At 42.0% G+C, this 18,202-nt stretch overlaps 1 long non-coding RNA gene and 1 pseudogene across 1 annotated transcript in view; one reads left to right on the forward strand and one right to left on the reverse strand.

Annotated features, from left to right (window-relative positions):
* The window catches only part of LOC135572174 (uncharacterized), a 46,994-nt gene that overhangs the window by 11,654 nt on the left and 17,138 nt on the right, over positions 1–18,202 (reverse strand). The window contains exon 2 of the long non-coding RNA XR_010464073.1: positions 6,844–6,948. This is a non-coding gene — a long non-coding RNA (uncharacterized LOC135572174). The remainder of the gene's footprint in view (positions 1–6,843; positions 6,949–18,202) is intronic.
* LOC115131055 (myosin-6-like) lies at positions 9,376–16,639 on the forward strand (annotated as a pseudogene).

Raw genomic sequence — 18,202 nt, forward strand, 5'->3', positions numbered from 1 at the left:
GTGCTTAACGCCATCTGTCAAGCATGATAGATGCAACGTGATGGTCTGGGGGTGCTTTGGTGCTGGTAAAGTGGGATATTTGTGGATAAAAGGCTATCACTCCATTTTGCAACGCCTTGCCAGACCACTTAATTGGAGCCAATTTCCTCCTACAACAGGACAGTGACCCAAAGCACAGCTCCAAACTATGCAAGAACTATTTAGAGAAGAAGCAGTCAGCTGGTATTCTGTCTATAATGGAGTGGCCAGCACAGTCACTGGATCTCAACCCTATTGAGCTGTTGTGGGAGCAGTTTGAAGTGCCCATCAAGCCAATCCAACTTGTGGGAGGTGCTTCAGGAAGTATGGGGTGAAATCTCTTCAGATTACCTCAACAAATTGACAACTAAAATTGACAACTAGAATGCCAAAGGTCTGCAAAGCTGTAATTGCTGCAAACGGAGGATTCTTTGACGAAAGCAAAGTTTGAAGGACACAATCATTATTTAAATTAAAAATCATTATTTATAACCTTGTCAATGTCTTGACTATATTTCCTATTAATTTTGTACTAATTTCATGTTTTTTTTCATGGAAAACAAGGACATTACTAAGTGACCCCAAACTTTTGAACAGTAGTGTGTGTATAAATACACAAATATGTTTAAATCGTCTCTAACATACCAGCTCCTAATTGTTAACTGCACTGAATGCATAACATTTACTTAATATTCAAAAATAGAGCCAATACACAATACATACTATACGAAAGCAGTATTATGGTTCATAGCTATAAACTGTGAGCGTACCAAGTAATTAGGCGTCACTCTAAAGCGGGAAGGTGGAATAAACGAGTCAGGAAAAAGGTTTTTCTGATTGAACACGGTTCTCTATTGAGAGTATTTTGTCAACAAAAACATTCAAACATAATCAATGAAAAATCTTCCAAGGAAAAACACACATCTTCTTCTCCAGATGAAACAAGAACACAATAGGATAATCTTTAAACTACAACAAACATAAATCACGGTTTTGTCACCGTCTTAGTGGTTCCTTCAGCACAGCTTCTCATCTTCCAGAGATAGTTTCCCCTTTCCTTCTGGTTCCATTCTCTCTTTTATAGGGGAAGGAGAGTATCTCATTAGTACCGTCAGCTGTGCTTAATTGACTCTGGTTACCTTGTCTCCCAGGCTCTGTTGGGCAACTATCCATGAGCCCAGCCTGCCCTCTAGTGGTCCGTCCACAAAACAAATATGCAAGGTCCCATATAGGACAAGAGTACAGTGATCTCAGTCCCAGATTGGAAGTGTTCAAGTGTTCAACCTCCAGAAATTCAAGAGTTAGATGTCCAAAAAATGTAAGAGTACGACATCCAAGAATCAGAGGTGCACTTGATTCAAAGATGGAGCTCTATGTGTGTGTGTGTGTCTCACTCTGCCGCCTCCAGGAGTATACAGAGTTTATTGATAGGTCTCTGTAAGATGTTGGTCCACTACACGCCCCATTATCCAAGAGTTCCTTGGGGCTGTGTCATTGACGATGACAACATGGTCACCAGGACTGAAGTTTCTCTTAGTTTTATTCCACTTGTTCCGCTCCTGCATAAGTGGAAGATACTCCTTTATCCATCTCTTCCAGAAGAATCTTCCAGAATCTTGTACTTGCTTCCATGTCCTTTGTGAGTAAAGGTCTCCTCTATGGAATAGTCCTGGTGGACTGGCCTCGCTTCACCTCTATGGGGCCGAAGTAATCTATGCCCACATGGGTGAAAGGTGGCAAATCAGGTGACGCCTGATCTTGTGGAAGGTCGGCCATCTTCTGTTCTCAAGCTCTGGCTTGCATCCACCTGCAGAAGACAGAGCTCTTAGGGATCTTCCTAGCTAAGGAGTTGGTACAGGATATCCAATATCGCTGGGGAAGTCTGGAAAGCCTGTAACCTCTCCCAGAGTGGGCAACCTTGTCATGGATGTAGACTAAGATCAGTCTGGAGATGTGGGAGTCTTTGGGCAGGATCATAGGATTCTTTAGTTCCGTAGACATAGCATATTTGCTTAACCTTCCTCCCACTCTCAGAATGCCATTGTCAACAATTGGATCAAGTTTACAGATTGAGCTACTTCCCTTGGCACATTGTCTTAATTTCACAACGAGTGCAATTTCTTGTTTTAAAGTGCTGTATTTGCTCAAATCGAATGATGACATTTTCTGCTTCAACTAGGTCATCCACAGACTTTATTTTCCAAACGTCAGTTTGAACTTGTCAATTTGTTCCTTCAGTGAGTTTGTTAAACTCTGATCTGATCCTGGATCAGTTTTTTTAATTTTCTGGCTTAACTTGAACTGGGCCCTCCAGTGGCTTCTCTCTAAAATATCACATGCTGTAGACCTCCATTTTTCTCTTAGTTTGTAGGGACATTTTTACTTGATCAACTTTATGTTAGAGGGAAGATTACGCTCTTCCACGTTCTGTAGGTCTTGCATAGCGTTACAGCAACCTCTAAGATAGAGTGCATTGCCACCCAGTCCCTTTCCATAGTCCGGTTTAATGTTTGTCCAGTTCCAAAATTTTTCCATGTAAGCAGTGGTGACTTTGATTTCATTACCAAAGTGTTCCTTTAACAAACTCTTAGCCTCTGCATAGCATCTTCTGGCTTCCATATGCAGACAACTGCGGACCAGATCCTTGAACTGACCAGGAGTGTACTGTTCCAGGTAATAGAGCCTATCCTGGTGGTTGCTTGTCCGATCTTCTATGCCATGCTCAAATACATGCATAAATAGTCTAAAGTTTAGAGGATCACCGTCAAACATAGGTATCTCTTTAACAGGAAGTGTGGCCTGTTTGTGCTGTAGTACAAGGTGGTCAGCGATTTCATTTTGCCTTTGCATGACAGTAGAGAGGTTATCATGGCTGGTATTATGGATGATACCCACCGTGTTGATTCTGTGTTGATTGCTAGACCTTGCTGTTGGCTGCTGAAGGGTGTGGTTTATGACTGTTTTCTGAATGGGTTTTGATGGCTTTGTTGTCTGTTGTTGTAAAATCCTTTGTAATGGGGTCTTTGGAACTGCACCTAATCCTGTAAACTCAACAGGTGATGTTTCAGGTTCCTCAAAGACCTTGACATAGTTGTTGATTTGATTGTTAAATGCAATGCCCCCTTGGACCTCCTTTAGTTCCCTTTATTTAAATTTAAACACCCAGTATCTTTAGATTACATTGTGCATAGGATCTCAGTGTTTCCCAAACTCAAACTTCTTAATTGTTTTCACACTGCTGTGTTTTGAATTCCATTCCCAAGTTTATCAAACATTCCAATTATAAGCACATTTGCACTTCCATAATATGCTTGATCAAACAATTGCATTGAACAGGGCAGCTTATTAATTCGCAATGGTTACTCACGGCTGGCGAATTCTAGGAGTTATAAAGACCTCCCAAGTGAGCTGTCCTTGCGGTCTGAATGCAATGGTAAATAAAATAATATCCAGTGTCGTGTCTTTACTATCATTAAATTGGAGACTTATAGTTTTTATCAAAGATTCTCTGTAATTAGTATTACGCGATCAACTGATTAATCATGTAACTAATTAACTAGGAAGTCGGGGTACCAAGGAAAAATATTCAGATTACAAAGTTATCATTTCCTAAAATAACTTTTCAGATATTTTATCTGATCAATTAGTCTTCGAATTAATGAATTATTTACTTTACCTCACGTTAGTCTCATTCCAAACGTTGTAAATTGTTGGTTATCTGCACAAACCCAGTCTTCACTATGAGTCATCCATACATCAATTGTCTTAAATCACTTATTTATTACTAACTAAGTAATTCACAGAAATGCATAAACAAACAGTAAATATGGTTACAAGAAATGATAGGAGACTGTGCCCTAGTGGGCTAAACCGGCATGGCGGCTTGTTAGACAAAAGAGAAAGTGGGGGTCGACTAAGAAATCACTACAGAGTGATAATTATAACAATTGAAATGCTAATCCTGTACACATGAACGCTCACTCATTCGGGAACAATTGCAATCAATATATATATTTACGCTCAGTGTGTCATCTTGATCACTAGTGAAAAGTTTGTTTCTTTTGTAGAATTGTCCGTCTCTCTTCCTCTCTCTCTCGGTTGTGGTTATAGTGGATAGTTCAGAGTGACATTAATTTGTTTCGTTATAGAATGGATGTTTTCGGCGGTTGTCGTTCTTCGCATTCAATGATACCGAATTCCTAGCTGCAGACTAGTAATTAATATCAAAGACTTGTTCTTATTCTGTCGGTATCGATAGTCTAAGAGTTTAACCACGTGGTATGGTTAAAGGATTCAGCAATGGTCTACAACCTTTGTCCTCTCATAATGGAGAAAAACATGGTCTCGCCATCACGGTTGACAACTCCATTGTGTCCTCCTCCCAGAGCGCTAAGAACCTTAACGTGATCCTGGACAACACCCTGTCGTTCTCAACTAACATCAAGGCGGTGGCCCGTTCCTGTAGGTTCATGCTCTACAACATCCGCAGAGTACGACCCTGCCTCACACAGGAAGCGGCGCAGGTCCTAATCCAGGCACTTGTCATCTCCCGTCTGGATTACTGCAACTCGCTGTTGGCTGGGCTCCCTGCCTGTGCCATTAAACCCCTACAACTCATCCAGAACGCCGCAGCCCGTCTGGTGTTCAACCTTCCCAAGTTCTCTCACGTCACCCCGCTCCTCCGCTCCCTCCACTGGCTTCCAGTTGAAGCTCGCATCCGCTACAAGACCATGGTGCTTGCCTACGGAGCTGTGAGGGGAACGGCACCTCAGTACCTCCAGGCTCTGATCAGGCCCTACACCCAAACAAGGGCACTGCGTTCATCCACCTCTGGCCTGCTCGCCTCCCTACCACTGAGGAAGTACAGTTCCCGCTCAGCCCAGTCAAAACTGTTCGCTGCTCTGGCCCCCCAATGGTGGAACAAACTGCCTCACGACGCCAGGACAGCGGAGTCAATCACCACCTTCCGGAGACACCTGAAACCCCACCTCTTTAAGGAATACCTAGGATAGGATAAAGTAATCCTTCTCACCCCCCTTAAAATATTTAGATGCACTATTGTAAAGTGGCTGTTCCACTGGATGTCATAAGGTGAACGCACCAATTTGTAAGTCGCTCTGGATAAGAGCGTCTGCTAAATGACTTAAATGTAAAATGTAAATGTAATGTAAATGTCTGTTGATAAATTCTCAAAGTTGGGTTTTATTCGGAATGGCAGAAAAGGGCTGTCCCAGGACGCCTGACCCTAACTGGGCTCAGGAGCGGTCCTCTGATTTAGTTAACTCCAATCCCCTTTTTTAGTTTTTCTTCATTAAACAGTCCAAAATCACATTGTAAAATTGTGTAAACAGTATCACACTCACTCATTAATCTTATACAACAATTAGATGTATGTAAACCTCATATCTGAGGCTATTATATAAACAGCATTATGGTAATGTCGCCACACCGTCTCCCATGAGCTTCCCCAAGTTGTAACAAACGGACCAGTTCGTAGCTGGATTCTTCACCGATCTTTTATACTTTCTCTGGAACATGAAATGTGTTCGTACCTCAAGTTCTGTGAGGTGGAAGACATTCCTTTGTGCTCCATGAAAATCTACTCTGCCTGTTATACTATGTGGCCATGTGGCAGGGTCTTCTCAGGAATTTACGACCTCTCTCTGACCACAGCAGCCTAGTTGAAGGAGGCAAGGAGGAGGCAGGGAGAGGGGGATGGGGCTTGCTATACCCAAAGAGGCCAACGTCATGACACCAGCATGTGTCTGTACCGGAGCAGTACCACTCTTAATATTATATATATATTTTTGGGTGGCTGCATCGTGTTATGGGTATGGCTGTCTAGTAATGATCAACTGCATCAGTCAGGCTCCTGAGTGGTGCAGCGGTCTAAGGCAGTACTAGAGGCGTCACTACAGACCATGGTTTGATTCCAGGCTGTATCACAACCAGCCGTGATTTGGAATCCCATAGGGCGGCGCACAATTGGCCCAGCGTCGTCCGGGGGGTTTGGCCGGGGTAGGCTGTCATTGTAAATAAGAATTTGCTGTTAACTGACTTGCCTAGTTAAATAAAGTTAAATAAAAAAAGTTTTTAAAAAGCACTTAGAACTTTTTAATGTACCAAGTGTCAAAGCTGTGTGCTGGAAAACCTTGGTAGTGCATGGGTGAAGAGCTGTGTATCTTGTTTGAATTTCCTGGCTTTCTCTGCTTTTGACCAGCCCTAAGTTCTCAATAAAAACAGTTTTTGTATTCAATAACTTGTATTCAATAACAATGTGAACTGCAAAAGTTTCCTTGACCAATTAATTTGTTTAATAATAACGTTAAACTTACCTTTTTAATAAAAACTAAATAAATGGACTAATTCATTAAGAAACAACAAGCTAATATTTCATCTGTGTTACACGTCCTACAGCAAGGGTGAAACTACAGGGAGTGTTACATGACCCCATGGGCTGCTAACTCAGAATGTTCTCCCTGTACTTCCCACATTGTCCACTTGGGGAAGGTAGAAAACAAGCTGTGCCATTACCCACCTCTGTACTGGCTTCTCCTGACACTTCTGGTAAGTTAACAGAGCTCCTGTAAAATCAATGCTATTCTCTCATTCTTACAGATACAGACCACGAGACTCACTAATTTGGTAAATGTTAATAATATCCACACTAATTTCTTAAAATGTAATATCCCTACACCTGCACATTGAACACTGCATGCTGACTGTCCGGTAGGAGTTAAAGATAATGTCATTATGACTTACCTTGGTCAGTGCTGATTCTGTTGCTAGAGGAAGATTTGTGGAGGCTACTCCTGCATCACTAACCTATATCTTTCTTTCACCCCCTGTCAGGGAACCCACGTGCCTTGGTGAGGGAAGAGATGGTCTTAGCCTGGGGGAGCAGTAGAGATGGCCTGGCAGTCTGTCAATCTATGGAGACAAAGGATGACAGGAAAGTAGGTTAAGGTGAATCCATGTGTTCAAGTACATCAAGCACAACTCATATAACCTCCCTAACCCCTTCAAGTGTAAGTGAACCTTTCACACAGAATCCTAATGTTCTGTGTGAAATGAGGCACACACACACATGTGACAGCTAGGAATGGGACCCTTAGAAATGAATTGAAGGGCAGGCGATGGTATGTTCAGCTCTGGAGGCTACAGGACCTGGAAACTGAAGCAAAGTGAAAGGTGTGAAGTTGTAAGAGTTAAAATGGCTCCACTATACATACAGGGGTCATATGCACAGGTCTTGAAGGAGGTAACACCCTTTCCAGCTATGTCACCAGTACCTGCCCCACACTGTACACATGATGACCAGACAGCTATCTTGATCTTTAACAGTGTGACACTTACAAATCCAAGACCTCATACCCCTTGGGTCAAGTAAAAGGATACAAATGTGTACTTGGTATAGTGCCACCATGTTGCAGATTCAGATCTGGCTACTACCATATAATATATCCAAATCTGGCTACTGAAAAGTACTTAAAAGCATTTTGGCCATGTGTTATGTACATGCTTTTAAAGACCTTGCCACATTTTGTAACTCTTGGTTAACATGCTGGGTCTGAAGTTGTAAATCAATTGGTCATTACAGGGCCACCCTGTGGTCAATTTGTGCCATTTTCCTACAGAGGCACATGACTGGCACGTTTTGTAAATCTGGAGGATCCCACATTCAAGTTATTTATGGTCAACTTCTAAGAAGAGGAAGCTGGAGGATGAGTGCTCAGAACTCAAGAAGGACATTGATGATCTGGAGCTCACTCTGGCTAAAGTGGAGAAGGAAAAGCATGTCACAGAGAACAAGGTAAACACTTTTCTTTGTCCTTGTGTTGTTAAAACTCAACTTAATTGGTTTGGTGGAAAGTTTGGAGGGAAGAGTAATGACACTGCTGTGCTGGAGGCTCATCAGCAAACTCTGGATGACCTGCAGAGTGAGGAGGACAAAGTCAACACGCTGACCAAAGCCAAAGCCAAACTCGAACAGCAAGTTGATGATGTGAGTATCATATAGGAATTCATAAAAATGTCAACAAGATGTGTTATATCCTAAAAATAGGCTACAGTAAATTGACAAACCTGAAAATGGCTAATTACATATTTTATCAGATTGAAGGGTCACTGAAGAATGAGAAGGTGAGAATGGACCTTGAGAGATCCAAGAGAAAGCTGGAGGGAGATTTAAAGTTGACCCATGAGAGCCTAATGGACCTGGAGAATGATAAGCAGCAGATGGAGGAGAGAATGAAGGAAGATCTCAACCTGAAAAAATCGAACAAATAATTATTTTGCAAAAAAGTGCTAAAATGTGTGCTTTACTCATCAGGAAGGACTTTGAGATAAGCCAACTCAGCAGCAAGATTGAGGATGAGCAGGCCATGAGTGCCCAGCTTCAGAAAAAAACTGAAGGATTTGCAGGTATGTCAATAGCATTGTTGAAAAGGGAATATTTCTGTTGCAACTGTTCTTTTCTTACCAGAACATCTGACTTCCAATGTTTATTTATTTATGTAACCTTTATTTAACCAGGTCGGCTAGTTGAGAACAAGTTCTCATTTACAACTGTGACCTGGCCAAGATAAAGCAAAGCAGTGTGACACAAACAACAACACAGAGTTACACAAACATATAGTCAATAATACAGTAGAAAAAAGTCTATATACAGTGTGTGAAAATTGGGAAAGATAAGGGAGGTAATAAGAGGCAATAAATAGGCCATAGTGGCAAAGTAATTACAATATAGCAATTTTAACACTGGAGTGATAGATATGCAGAAGATGAATGTGCAAGTAGAGATACTGAGATACTGCAAATGTATGTGGAATCACCCAGAAATCAACAAAGTAATTCCATACATGCCTTTAAAGATGTAATCTAGTGATGCTGTTCTGTCATTCAAAAACAAATCTGTTTTCAGACAAACCTGGAGAAAATGTGCCGTACTCTAGAGGACCAGATGAGTGAATACAGGACGAAAGCTGAGGAAGGACAGCGATCCATCAATGATTTTACCATGCAGAAAGCAAAGCTTCAAACTGAGAATGGTATATTAACTAAACATACCGACATTCACATGAACAGCCACAATAAATAACCAGATTAAGTAACATAATTTAACATAATTTGAATTGCATGAAAACAGATGAACTTGCTAGACAGAGGAGAAGGACTCTCTGGTCTCTCAACTGACTAGAGGTAAGCAGTCCAACGTTCAGCAGATTGAAGACCTCAAGTGACAACTGGAGGAAGAAGTCAAAGTATTGACACAAAGAATGCATTGTCCTTTATCTAACTACATTCATCCTCCGGTATAATTAACATAATTTAAAAAATGTCATTACCAGGCCAAGAATGCTGTTGAGGGAGCAGTATGAGGAGGAGCAGGAGGCCAAGGCTGAGCTAAAGCGTGGCATGTCCAAGGCTAATGCTGAGGTGGCTCAGTGTAGAACCAAGTATGAAACTGATGCCATCCAGAAGACTGAGGAGCTTGAGGACGCAAAGTAAGGATGTTTTATTACTTTCTCTTACTTTTTAGGCTATTGAACCTTGGCTGAAAGAGCGATACACAAAAGTACATGATGAGTAATACATGGATGAACTGTTATAACAACCATTTAGACAGAAAAGAGTCAGCTGTTCTGAAATGTGTTTCTTATCTATATCAATCTAGGAAGAAGCTGGCTCAGCATCTGCAGGATGCAGAGGAAGCTGTGGAAGCTGTAAATGCTAAATGTTCATCCTAGAGAAGACTAAACACAGACTCCAGAATGAGATTGAAGATCTCATGGTGGATGTGGAGAGATCCAATGCAGCTGCTGCCTTGAAGCAACTAAATCAATTATCGGATACGCAAGTCATATTAGCCTTCATTATAATACATGATATACAATATATTGAAACAACTTGTAAAACCTGTATGTTTTTCAGGTCCTGGCTGAGTGGAAGCAGAAGTTTGAGGAGTCTCAGACTGAGCTGGAGAGCTCCCAGAACGAGGCCAGATCTCTCAGCACTGAGCTCTTCAAACTCAAGAACCCTCATGAGGAGTTTCTGGATCACCTGCAGACCATGAAGACGGAGAACACAGCATCAGCATTATTGATGTCAATTAAAGATTTATATATATCAGAGATTAATTATCACAAAAATATTCTCATGTATTTTTTTAACCACAGAGGACATTTCTGATCTGACTGAGTAACTTGGTGAGGGAGGAAATCGCATCCAAGAACTAGAGAAAGTCCATAACCAGCTGGAGCAGCAGAAGGCTGAGCAACACTCTGCTCTAGAGGAAGCTGAGGTGAGAACAGAAAACATTTACTTCTAGCAACAGACACTATTTACTGGTAGCAACTGACTGTATAATGAGATTTTATATGGGGCTATGTTCTCACAGGCCTCCCTGGAGCATGAGGAGGGCAAAATCCTGAGTGCTCAGCTGGAGTTCAGCCAGGTGAAAGCTGACATTGAACGGAAGCTGGTGGAGAAGGATGAGGAAATGGAGATGAATAAGAGGAACCAGCAGAGAGTTGTGGATAACCTGCAAAGCTCCCTGGAGTCAGAGACTCGCAGCAGGAATGAAGCTCTCAGGCTGAAGAAGAAGATGGAGGGAGATCTCAATGAGATGGAGATCCAGCTCAGCCAGGCCAACAGGCAGGCATCAGAGGCCCAGAATCATCTTAAGGGTCTCCATTCCCATCTGAAGGTATTACTTCCACACCACTGAATTAAAAACATTGCTTGTGCCTTTGGATAAAGCCAAACCACACTGTGAAACAAGAAAATAAATATAGTAAAATCTATTCTCTCTAAAGGAGAATCACGTGGACTGGGACATGTTTCGTATTGCGTCAGATGGAAATATTGACGAATACGCTGATTCGGTGTGCGAGTTCATTAGAACGTGCGTCGAAGATGTCGTTCCCATAGCAACGATAAAAACATTCCCAAACCAGAAACCGTGGATTGATGGCAGCATTCGCGTGAAACTGAAAGCGCGAACCACTGCTTTTAATCATGGCAAGGTGTCTGGTAATATGTCCGAATATAAACAATGCAGCTATTCCCTCCGCAAGGCTATTAAACAAGCTAAGCGTCAGTACAGAGACAAAGTGGAATCTCAATTCAATGGCTCAGACACAAGAGGCATGTGGCAGGGTCTACAGTCAATCACGGACTACAAGAAGAAACCCAGCCCAGTCACGGACCAGGATGTCTTGCTCCCAGGCAGACTAAATCACTTTTTGCCCGCTTTGAGGACAATACAGTGCCACTGACACGGCCTGCAACGAAAACATGCGGTCTCTCCTTCACTGCAGCCGAGGTGAGTAAGACATTTAAACGTGTTAACCCTCGCAAGGCTGCAGGCCCAGACGGCATCCCCAGCCGCGCCCTCAGAGCATGCGCAGACCAGCTGGCCGGTGTGTTTACGGACATATTCAATCAATCCCTATACCAGTCTGCTGTTCCCACATGCTTCAAGAGGGCCACCATTGTTCCTGTTCCCAAGAAAGCTAAGGTAACTGAGCTAAACGACTACCGCCCCGTAGCACTCACTTCCGTCATCATGAAGTGCTTTGAGAGACTAGTCAAGGACCATATCACCTCCACCCTACCTGACACCCTAGACCCACTCCAATTTGCTTACCGCCCAAATAGGTCCACAGACGATGCAATCTCAACCACACTGCACACTGCCCTAACCCACCTGGACAAGAGGAATACCTATGTGAGAATGCTGTTCATCGACTACAGCTCGGCATTCAATACCATAGTACCCTCCAAGCTCGTCATCAAGCTCGAGACCCTGGGTCTCGACCCGCCCTGTGCAACTGGGTACTGGACTTCCTGACGGGCCGCCCACAGGTGGTGAGGGTAGGCAACAACATCTCCTCCCCCCGCTGATCCTCAACACGGGGCCCCACAAGGGTGCGTTCTGAGCCCTCTCCTGTACTCCCTGTTCACCCACGACTGCGTGGCCATGCACGCCTCCAACTCAATCATCAAGTTTGCGGACGACACAACAGTGGTAGGCTTGATTACCAACAACGACGAGACGGCCTACAGGGAGGAGGTGAGGGCCCTCGGAGTGTGGTGTCAGGAAAATAACCTCACACTCAACGTCAACAAAACTAAGGAGATGATTGTGGACTTCAGGAAACAGCAGAGGGAACACCCCCTATCCACATCGATGGATCAGTAGTGGAGAGGGTAGCAAGTTTTAAGTTCCTCGGCATACACATCACAGACAAACTGAATTGGTCCACTCACACTGACAGCGTCGTGAAGAAGGCGCAGCAGCGCCTCTTCAACCTCAGGAGGCTGAAGAAATTCGGCTTGTCACCAAAAGCACTCACAAACTTCTACAGATGCACAATCGAGAGCATCCTGGCGGGCTGTATCACCGCCTGGTACGGCAACTGCTCCGCCCTCAACCATAAGGCTCTCCAGAGGGTAGTGAGGTCTGCACAACGCATCACCGGGGCAAACTACCTGCCCTCCAGGACACCTACACCACCCGATGTTACAGGAAGGCCATAAAGATCATCAAGGACATCAACCACCCAAACCACTGCCTGTTCACCCCGCTATCATCCAGAAGGCGAGGTCAGTACAGGTGCATCAAAGCTGGGACCGAGAGACTGAAAAACAGCTTCTATCTCAAGGCCATCAGACTGTTAAACAGCCATCACTAACATTGAGTGGCTGCTGCCAACACACTGTCATTGACACTGACCCAACTCCAGCCACTTTAATAATGGGAATTGATGGGAAATGATGTAAATATATCACTAGCCACTTTAAACAATGCTACCTTATATAATGTTACTTACCCTACACTATTCATCTCATATGCATATGTATATACTGTACTCTAGATCATCGACTGCATTCTTATGTCACTAGCCACTTTAACTATGCCACTTTGTTTACTTTGTCTACATACTCATCTCATATGTATATACTGTACTCGATACCATCTACTGTATGCTGCTCTGTACCATCACTCATTCATATATCCTTATGTACATATTCCTTATCCCCTTACACTGTGTATAAGACAGTAGTTTTGGAATTGTTAGTTAGATTACTTGTTGGTTATCACTGCATTGTCGGAACTAGAAGCACAAGCATTTCGCTACACTCGCATTAACATCTGCTAACCATGTGTATGTGACAAATAAAATTTGATTTGATTTGATTTGATTTTGAGGATTCTCAACTGCAGTTGGATGATGCTCTTCGTAGCAATGATGACCTGAAGGAGAACATTGCCATTGTGGAGAGACGTAACAACTTGATTCAGGCTGAACTGGATGAGCTGAGAGCCCTGGTGGAGCAGACTGAGAGAGGCCGCAAACTGGCTGAGCAGGAACTGCTGGATGTTAGTGAGAGTTCAACTTCTACACTCACAGGTAAGACAGTAAGAGAGGAGCAATAGTAATGGCATCTTTTTTGCAGGCACTAACTCAGTCATGTCTCGTTGGTCAAGGCCCATGGGAAAAATTAAGCTTTTTTTTTTGGATAAACAGGAAAAATAAGGTCTGTAGTAAACACAGGCTTAGGAGATTTTGTACTTTTTTGTTCTACGAGATAATCTTCATCAGATAACGTAACTTTTTGTGAATTTTTAAGCATTTATGTAATCAAAACAAGTACATTAAGCACAAAAAGGCTTCATAATTCATAAAGGGCATGTTAACTGACTGATATTATCTCATAGAACAAAATGTATAGGATCTCCTAAGCCTGTTTAAACCTCAGACCTTATTTTCAGGGTTTATCCCAAAACCCCAATATCTCCCCATTCATGTTTTATTTCACCTTTATTTAACTAGGCAAGGCAGTTAAGAACAAATTATTTTTTACAATGATGCCCTACCGGGGAACAGTAGGTTAACTGCCTTGTTCAGGTACAGAACGACAGCTTTTAACTGGGGGATTCGGGATTCAATCCACCAACTTTTCGGTTACTGGCCCAATGCTCTAACCACTAGGCTACCAGCCGCTCCATTTCACCCATAGGAATGAATGAACGAACCAGAGGTAAGTCATTTCCATTTTTTAGGACTACAAACTAGCAAGCTCTATAGATAACAATTAGTGTTCTCCTTAAATGTCTGCTACCTGAGGTATATACTGTAGAGGTTAAATTAAAAGTAATTTGTCAAATATATGTGAGGAACTCCAGCCTGTTAAGCCAGAAGAAAAAGCAAGAGGGCGACACATCCCAGCTTCAGAATGAAGTGGAGGAGGCTGTGCAGGAGTGTAGAAATGTAGAGGCAAAGGCCAAGAAGGCCATTACTGATGCTGCCATGATGGAAAAGGAGCTGAAGAAGGAGCAGGACACCAGTGCTCACCTGGAGCGCATGAAAAAGAACATGGAGCAGACCATCAAGGACCTGCAGCACCGCCTGGATGAAGCTGAACAAATCGCCATGAAGGGTGGCAAGAAGCAGATCCAGAAGCTGGAGGCCAGAGTGAGTGTCTAAGCTGCATTCTCTTCTATTAATTCAAAGTCACTTTTTATACAGTACCAGTCAAAAGTTGACATACTCATTCAAGTTTTATTTTATTCTCTACTATTTTCTACATTGAAATAACACATATGGAATCGTGTAGTAACCAAAAAAGTGTTAAACATATCAAAATATATTTGAGATTCTTCAAGTAGCCACCTTTTGCCTTGATGACAGCTTTGCACACTCTTGGCATTCACTCAACCAGCTTCATGAGGTAGTCACCTGCAATGCATTTAAAATGAACAGGTGTGCCTTGTTAAAAGTTAATTTGTGGATGTTCTTTACTTCTTAATGCATTTGATCCAATCAGTTGTGTTGTGACAAGGTAAGGGTGGTATACAGCAGTTAGCCATATTTGGTAAAATACCAAGTCCATATTATGGCAAGAACAGTTCAAATAGGCAAAGAGAAATGACAGTCCGTCATTACTTTAAGACATGAATGTCAGTCAATGCAGAACATTTCAAGAACTTTGAAAGTTTCTTCAAGTGACGTCACAAAAACCAACAAGCGCTATGATGAAACTGGCTCTCATAAGGACCGCCACAGGAAAGAAAGACCCAGATTTACCTCTGCTGCGTAGGATAAGTTCATTAGAGTTACCAGCCTCAGATTGCAGCCCAAATAAATGCTACAAAGAGTTCAAGTAACAGACACATCTCAACCTCAACTGTTCAGAGGAGACAGCATGAATCAGTCCTTCATGGTTGAATTGCTGCAAAGAAACCACGTCTAAAGGACACCAATAAGAAGAAGAGACTTGCTTGGGCCAAGAAACACAAGCAATGGACATTAGACAGGTGGAAACCTGTAATTTTGTCTGATGAGTCCAAATCTGAGATTTATGGTTCCAACCACCGTGTCTTTGTGAGACGCAGAGTAGGTGAACGGATTATCTCTGCATGTGTGATTCCCACCGTGAAGCGTGGAGGAGGAGGTGTGATGATGTTTTGCTGGTGACACTGTCAGTGATTTATTTAAAATGCAAGGCGCACGTAACTAGCATGGCTACCACAGCATTCTGCAGTGATACGCCATGCCATCTGGTTTGCGCTTAGTGGGACTATCATTTGTTTTTCAACAGGACAATGACCCAACACACACCTTCAGGCTGTGTAAGGGTTATTTGACCAAGAAGGAGAGTGATGGAGTGCTGCATCGGAAGACCTGGCCTCCACAATCACCTGACCTCAACCCAATTGAGATGGTTTGGGATGAGTTGGACCGTAGAGTGAAGGAAAACCAGCCAACAAGTGCTCAGCATATGTGTGAACTTCTTCAAGACTGTTGGAAAAGGTTTCCTCATGAAGCTGGTTGAAAGAATGCCAAGAGTGTGCAAAGCTGTCATCAAGGGTGGCTACTTAAAATAATCTAAAATATATTTTGGTTTGTTTAACCCTTTTTTGGTTAATACATGTGTTATTTCATAGTTTTGATGTCTTCACTATTATTCTAGAAGTTAGAAAATAGTAAAAATAAAGAAATACCGTTGAATGAGTAGGTGTGTCCAAATTTATGACTGGTACTGTAGTCATTATTCTAGCTTCAATATTGAAAAGAGTAGTAACAACATACTTGGAAATAGTGTTTAACATTGATCATATGGTTCTAAGTAAGGGAGCTAGAGAGAAGTGGAAATGGAGTAAAGGAGGAGCAGTGATTCTGTGAAAGGAGTCCGTAAATATGAGAGACGCATCAAGGAGCTCACACCAGGTACATTATATACTTTAATTTGACAGGGCACAATTAATGCTCAGAATCAATTGTAACATACATATAATGTTTTCCTATTTTTCTCTTTATTTTTTGTGTGCAGACTGAGGAAGACCGTAAGAATTTGAGCCGCCTGCAGGACCTGGTGGACAAACTGCAGCTGAAGGTCAAATCCTACAAGAGAACTGCAGAGGAGGCTGTAAGTAACCTTCTATCATCCAACTGATGCATCTGTAATTCTCAAATGATTTTGTTTAATAGAAACCTAGATCATGTTTAACATTTCTCACAGGAGGAACAAGCTAATGCCAATTTGGGCAAGTTCCGTAAGATTCAGCATTCAGCATGAACTGGATGAACTACGACCGGTCCATTTTGTCTAATGTTTGTGACCTCATGAGAGACAATACAGCTACATTACCATAATTCTGTTTATACAAGAGTCTCCGTTATGAGATTTGCATCTAATTATTGTATAAAATGAATGAGTAAAGATGAAACAATTTGTGAAATTTTGTAATGTGATTTTAAACTGTTTAATGACAGAGAATCCAATTCCCTTTAAAGTTAACTAAGTCATTGGCCCGCCCCATGAGCACAGATATTGATCTGACGTCATGGGACAGCCTTTTCTGCATTTCCGAATAAAAAACCCAAATTTCCTTGAGACCAAGCGTACCTCGATTACCGAGAGGGCTAAGGTTTGAGTAGAGACCATGCATTCCTCGGTTAATGAATTCCTAACCAAACCACGTGGCGCATTGGCTACACTGGTGGAAATGGTTAAACTCAAACTATCGATACTGACAAAATAAGAGAAAATCTTCGATACTAATTACTACTCTGCAGCTAGAATTTATGTCGACAGAATGCGAAGACCGACAACCGCCGGAACATCTATTCTATAAGAACATTTCTGAATGGGACTATGAAGTATCCATTCACGAAAGACTCCAGGGACACAAAGAGAAGTTCAGATGAACTTTCCAACATAAAGACGGACGATTCCAACAGAGATCACGAAGACACACTGAGCCTAAATATATATATTGATTGCAAATATTCCCGAATGAGTTTTTTCATGTGCAAAGTATTAGTATTTCTATCAATATGATTATCAACTGTGTAGTATCTTTTGTCTTTCGCGCCCTTCTCAGTCCCTTTGTCTACCAAGCCGCCATACCGGTTTAGCCCACTAGGGCACATCCCCTATCATTTCATTGTAACCATACCTACTGTTTGTTTGTTATGCATTTCAATGATAATTTAGTTAGTTAGTAAATAAATTAAGATAATTGATGTATGGATGATTCATAGTGAAGGCTGGGTTCATGCAGATAACCAACAATTTACAGAGTTTGGAATGAGACTAACGCGAGGTAAAGAATAATTCATTAATTAGAAGACTAATTGGTCAGATATTAAAATATCTGAAAAGTTATATTAGGAAAATTATAACTTTGTAATCTGAAGATTTTCCTTGGTGCCCTGACTTCCTAGTTAATTACATTTACATGATTAGTTTAATCACGTAATAATAATTACAGAGAATTGATTTGATAAAATAAGTCTTCACTTTAATGATGTCAAAGACATGACAACTGTATAGGACAGGGTCAAATATGAATTAGATTATTGTTTACTGTAACGGTTTTCTTCTGTGGACGAAGGAGAGGACCAAAGCGCAGCATGGTTAGTGTTCATCATGTTTAATAAAGACGATAAACGTGAACACTACAAAATACAAAACAACAAATGTGAAAAAACCAAAACAGTTCTGTCTGGTGCAGACACACAAAGACAGAAGACACCCACCCACAAAACAGGCTACCTAAATATGGTTCCCAATCAGAGACAATGACTAACACCTGCCTCTGATTGAGAACCATATGAGGCCAAACATAGAAACGTGAAAACTAGACACACAACATAGAATGCCCACTCAG

The sequence above is a fragment of the Oncorhynchus nerka genome, linkage group LG6, assembly GCF_034236695.1.
Source record: "Oncorhynchus nerka isolate Pitt River linkage group LG6, Oner_Uvic_2.0, whole genome shotgun sequence".
In the NCBI taxonomy this organism is placed as follows: Eukaryota; Metazoa; Chordata; class Actinopteri; order Salmoniformes; family Salmonidae; genus Oncorhynchus; species Oncorhynchus nerka.